Here is a 6376-nt window from a genome sequence, read left to right as displayed (position 1 = left end):
ATTTTCTGTACTGCTTTTGTTCACCCCAATTTATATTGGTCCATCCTATTCATTCCATTGCCGACACCAAACGCACGTTCTTATCTGTTCTCCACCAGGTCCTAGACTCCTGAATAGGCGTAAGTGTTACCTTCATCGCGGGATCATGTGCTCTAACATGACTGGCTCATTCGCCATAAAAGTGGATCCTTGCTGGCAAACCTGCCAAAATAACCAACTCTACCAGGGAAACATTTGCTTGTGTGTAATTTCCTGCATAAAAATAATAATAATTATTATTATTATAAATTACTTTTTTTAACTACCGGAGGCAAAAATTATTGTTTTACTTTGAGCACATTAAAATGTCTCTGATAAAAATTATGTTGCAGCTGCAATTCCTATTCATGCCTTGAAAAGATCAATAGCCGAAAATGATTTCAACTACTGACGAGTTTTTATTAATTGTGTGTCAGAGGTTTGTGATATTAATTATCCTTTACAGGGGCCAAAAATATGATAAGACAAACACTGTGATGGCAGCCCATGGGCACAGAGATGGAGTGGGGGAATGTATTAATTACCCAGTTAAGGGCTTGATGGGGGGGTTGTCCACCTGCCTTGACAGCTCTTGGTGGGTCCCTTTTCCTTGGGTTTGCAGTCACCTAGAGCTAACCAGAGTGTTACAAATGTTTGCATTTCCTTTCATGCTGCAACCCATACTCTTTTGCACCCACAATTAAGGACAGGCCATCAAATAGTGGCAGTGTTGCCACTATCCCAGCCAGAGCAGCCATCGGTGGGAGGGGCAAAGACAGAAAGGGGGCCCAGGACTGGTGTTTATCAAGCTAAATGTATCATTAACAAAGTTCACGTTTCCCTTGAAGCAACGTAGAGGTTGTGCAGTGCATCCAGTGCTGCTAACACCGGAGGCCTCACCAGTCACGCCGGAGATTCAAGATGGTTAAAAGGGGCCCTGCCTATTTTGTCAGTCCTCGGTCCCACAATTTCTGATGGCAGTCCTGATCCCAGCTGCCTTTGAGATAACTTGAACCTATCGCAGTGAAACCATTTGATGAAACCATCAATGGGTCACTGATAAGTACACACCGCGGACACCGACTGTTTGTGCATAAGTAAAGAAGCTCTGTTGTGGACACTTCTTCCTGGTGTCAGCAGCAGAATAGAAGCCACCAGTCATTGGATGAGCATAAGAAGCAGCATGCAGTGGTTTCCAACCATCCCTTCCCAGCATCAGATGGAAACAGCCATTTTATTGGATCAGTAACACTGATGCTTGGCAACCAATGGCCATCTCTGCCCACAATGTCTATACTGCCTTAGCCACTGACTCTCTAGGTCAGGCATGTCCAATATGCTGTTGTGAAACTACACATCCCAAAATGCCTTGCCACAGTTTTGATATTAGGGAATGCTAAAACTATGGCAAGGCATGCTGGGATGTGTAGTTTAACAACAGCTGGAGGGCCGCAGTTTGGACATGCCTGCTCTAGGCATTTCACAGCTAAAATGATGGGACTGACATAAGCCACCTTTAAAATGATTGTGTAACAGAGAAAAGTGTAAAGCACAAAACACCTTATTATCCATGCTTGCCAGCTGTGCTGAAACCTCTGGGAGAATCTGGAATGAGGGGTTCTGTTAGCCTCCCACCAGAGTTGGCCAGTCTCCTGACATTGCCCCTTCACAGTTGAAGTATGAGACCAGGCTAGCGGCTGAGGCTTCTTGTCATTCTAGCCTGACCCTGAGGTAAAATACCACAAACTGAGCGTTTAAACCGCGGAACCACAGAGTTTTGAAGGGAAAGGTCATGGCTTGCATTCCCGTTTTTAGCAGTTATTATTTTCAAGTTTGCAATGTCACAAGTTAAACACAGCAGAGCAACAGAGTTAAATCTGTGCAAAACCAAGCTGATTAGATGTGGAAGCATAGGATGGAAAAAGAGTAGATGACAGGGATGCGTGCGGAGGCAGCTGTCACTGCGTCTGTCTCATCCCTTCCTCCATCCACCAGAATATTTACCCCACAATCACCTGTGAAAACAAACACTGTGACCCCAGAACAGGGGTGTTAGCACAGTGATCCTGGTGTACAGAGAAAGAGCAGCGGGGTCAGGTCTGATCAGTGGCTGGGGTGTATATAGCATAACAAGACATGTAGCAGATGTGCGCCTGCAGGATGTAGGGTCCTTAAAGATGATAGCACTAGGGTAGTGACGTTGTACTCTGTTGGTTGTCTTGCATATAAGCTTAGAAAGATATTATCACATCCACACCAGTCCCTGCCCCAGGGAATTTACAGTCAGTGCCAGATTAACAACAGTTCAACCAGGGCGGATGCCCAGAGGCCCCTGTACTTAGCATGGGGACACTGTTGTATATGTGGATTGGAGTTTCTGATTGATATTGGGCTTCAAAAAGTGATCAAATGGAGAGTGATAAACAGCCAGCCAATCAGCTCCTACCTGTCATGTTTCAGGCTGTGTTTAAAAAATGACAGGTAGGATCTGATTGTCTGGTTGTTTATCGCTCTCCAGGTTATCAGCTTGATACATCTGGCCCTTAATGTGAACTGGGGGCACATTTGTGGTGCTGAGTGTATATACACAGTATACCTTATTATGGCATCACCAGCACATCATCTTTTTAATCCAGCCGTATTTACACTCTTTATTCCCAATTATATAGACATACTGTGTATATACACACTAGGTTTATTTGTGTATTATTGTTAAGAGACACTTAACCAAGCTATATGTTCATGGAGTGCACCAGGAGGAAGCCCGCACAAATATCAGAGTACACAAAAACTCCACACAGACAAGGCACTGGTTGGTAAATAAACTCAAAACCTCAGTGCTGTGAGGCAGGAATGTTAACCATAATGGCGAGAGCTGTCCCTTGATGAATGCCCGTCGGCTCCATGCCTTTAACCAACAGTAAATAAATACATTTAACAATTATGAATTGTGGAACAAGAGATTTAAATGCTCCTTAGGGGTAAAGGGATCACATCTCAGGGCGGTTTAGGGTTATGAGAAGCATTTTCCTCCCCATAAAAGAACTGTATTATTTCTTGCCCATGAAAGGTTATAGGTCAGATGCATTGTGCGCCAAACAGATGTAACTTTATATGGGAAAATGGATTTTTATTTGACAAAAATTCACATTGCATTAGACAATGTAATAAAAATAAAGCGGACAGCCCTAATGTCCCCTTATCTGTATATTCCTTTTAAAGACATGAATTTATATAATTTGAAGAAGTTACAAAAGAAAAAAAAAACTAAATTATTTAAACTGTTGATGTGCAGACAGGACTTAACCTGGGCGCACACTGGTGAGATATCAAACAACATTATTATATTGCAACAGCGATGCAGCAAAGTCAATGCTCGATATATACATATAGATTGGCACATGTGGCTGTGTGTACGGGTGACCAACTGACTGCATTGAATGATGTCACAGCTGGGCGGGCAAGTTCAAACGTCGACACATGGGCCTAATTCAGATATGGTTGGAAGTATGTCACATAGTGCATAGAACCATTTTGAAGAGTGACGGGGCCAGGATCTCCATCGTTAGAGAGATTTCATGGCCTTTTGGAAGGAGCTACAGCCGCCAGCTTGCATGACCCCATGTGACACGCAACTGAACCAGCCTAGTGCATACATGGATCACTAATGCATGCAGGAATGCATCTTCTTATATCAGGTGCCTCCTGCTACATCACCATATTAGTACTTCTCAATCAGGCCCATTGAGTGCCCAATCTGTAAGTGCATATGCTTACCAGAATCAGGCACTGTCAAATTGCTTGGTGTTTACCCAGCACTCCCGAGCATAGTTAATGACCCCCTCCCTCATTCAGCATGTCTGGACGAGGGAGATCATCCTTAACAATGGCCTTGCAGCAGCAGCACGGGCGTCACTCCCCCGCCGCGGTCGCCCCATGCAGCATTGGCAAGTGTGTATGCTATTTGCCGGGTGGGAATAGCTGGATTTGAAAACATATTGGGTACTCTTTACCTAGGACGGCGCCCATCGCGGGCATCGCGTCCATCGCATGCACTAAAGTAACGGGTGCGACGCGACCGACGCGATGCCCGCGATTTCCCATAGGGATCAATGTTAAATTTTTCAATGGACCCGATTTTTCAGTTCAATGCCTCAATGCCCGCGATTTTGCCATAGGAAACAATATTAAACGGGCCACAGAGCCCAAATAGGCACCCTTAGCAGTGAAATGTCCCCCACAATTGTTAACGACACCCGACGATCCACGCGAACCCGAAGCGTGGCGAGCGCAGCGAGCCCGCGAGGGGCGGCGGTACGCGTCCTCCGACCTTTTCATACCCCCACTATCCACATCGGCGTGGAGTTGAGAATAGAATAGTGTGGCGAGCGCAGCGAGCCCGAAGCGTGGCGAGCGGACGCGGATACCTTCACAGGTAAACGCGGCCCTACGCGGGCTTCACAGGTATCCGCGTCCCCTCGCCACGCTTCGGGCTCGCCACACTATTCTATTCTCAACTCCACGCCGACGTGGATAGTGGGGGTATGAAAAGGTCGGAGGACGCGTACCGCCGCCGCTCGCCACGCTTCGGGTTTGCGTGGATCGTGGGGTGTCGTTAACAATTGTGGGGGACATTTCACTGCTAAGGGTGCCTATTTGGGCTCTGTGGCCCATTTAACATTGTTTCCTATGGCAAAATCGCGGGCATTGAGGCATTGAACTGAAAAATCGCGTCCATTGAAAAATTTAACATTGATCCCTATGCGAAATCGCGGGATTTTTTACACCCGATGACCGCGATGGACATCGTGGGCGCCATGCTAGGTAAAGAGTACCGTATATTGAAAAGACCGGATGCTCTGAACCAGCCAATCAGCGTTCAGCCAGTCTCTTCAAAATGTTTTCAAATTCAGCAACGCTTCCCTCCCGGCTTCCCAGCAAACAGCTTGTAGCACTATCTGCCAGGCAGTGGGGGCGGGAAGCGCCTCTGAATTTAAAAAGACTGGCCGGATGCTCTCAGCCAATCAGCGTCCGGACAGACTTCTCAATAGGTTTTCAAATCCAGCGCCCCCGGCAAATAGCACTGCAAGCGCCCAGCTGCAGCCCCCCGGATCCCCGCAGTCTGAACCTCACACCAGGAAATGCAGGGACAAGGGTGGTGTGAAAGGGGCCAACCCACGAATGTCACTGCTTGATCCAGGGACCATTTTCCCAGGTAGGTCCCTGCATTTTCTGGTGTGAAAGGGGTAGAACACATACTGTGGCAGAACACAGGCTCTGTATTTTAAAAACTATGTGCACTTTTTTCATTCTTACTTGAGCACAATATTTGGTTTTATGTGTTTATTTACAGTTTCTTATATAGCGCAGCATATTCCAGTGCAATTAAAATGTGTTGTATTTGTATGTGATTTTAACCCCTTACTTCAGTTTCGCATTCTTTTCCCCTGGAGGTTCATTAAATAAAAGACAAACAAAAGGGATCTTTTTAAGAAATTTTTATAAAAGTTCAATATTAATTCACAATGATTTGAGGTGTGCATCCAGCTCTACAACTCCATTTTCCTTTCTCCCACGCATAAATAGAACATGGGTAGGAAGGCACCCAGAGTACTTATGCTGGGTGTACAAACCATAGCACTGGGAGATTTGGAAGAAGCTGGGGTTGGGGTGAAACAGTATATCAGGATACTGGATGCAGAATACGCAGTACTGTAGGGGAAAAAAGGCATTACAAGATTTGGCTGTATCTACAGGTAGTACAAATAAAAAACCATATGGTCGTATTGTCGACCGCAGTTAGGTCGACAGTCATTAGGTCGACACCGTTGGGGCGACAGGGTTCTAGGTCGACATGGGTTTTTTCACTGGTTTTTGAGCCGACATGTGCTGACAGGCAGTATTTCATGCCCTACCATCCACTAGGGAGGTGGTGTGAGAATAAAATACTGTGCTGAGCGCAGCAAGGCACCGTGCCCAAAGCATAGCGAGCGATGAGAGGGGCTGCGGTTCACTTCCAACTGTGTCCAAGTTGACTGTCGACATTCGGGACAAAAAAAACTGAAAAAACCCATGTCGACCTAACGACCTGTCGACCTAACCCATGTCGAACTAACGTATGTTCGAACCTAAACCCATGTCAACCTAGACACCTGTCGACCTTCACCCATGTCGACCTAGAACCCTGTCAACCTTCCCACCTGTCAACCCAACGGTGTCCACCTAATGACTGTCGACCTTACTATGGTCGATAAAACGATCCACACCCAAATAAACAGCTCTTGTGTTGCAAGCAGCAATGCAGTCCAGGACAAAGTAGTAGTAGTGCATAAAGTTAAATTGCCTCCCATCAGAGGTG

This window comes from Crinia signifera, chromosome 4 (assembly GCF_055691185.1).
Source record: "Crinia signifera chromosome 4, ASM5569118v1, whole genome shotgun sequence".
NCBI classification, from domain to species: Eukaryota; Metazoa; Chordata; class Amphibia; order Anura; family Myobatrachidae; genus Crinia; species Crinia signifera.
This window is presented reverse-complemented; position numbering follows the sequence as displayed.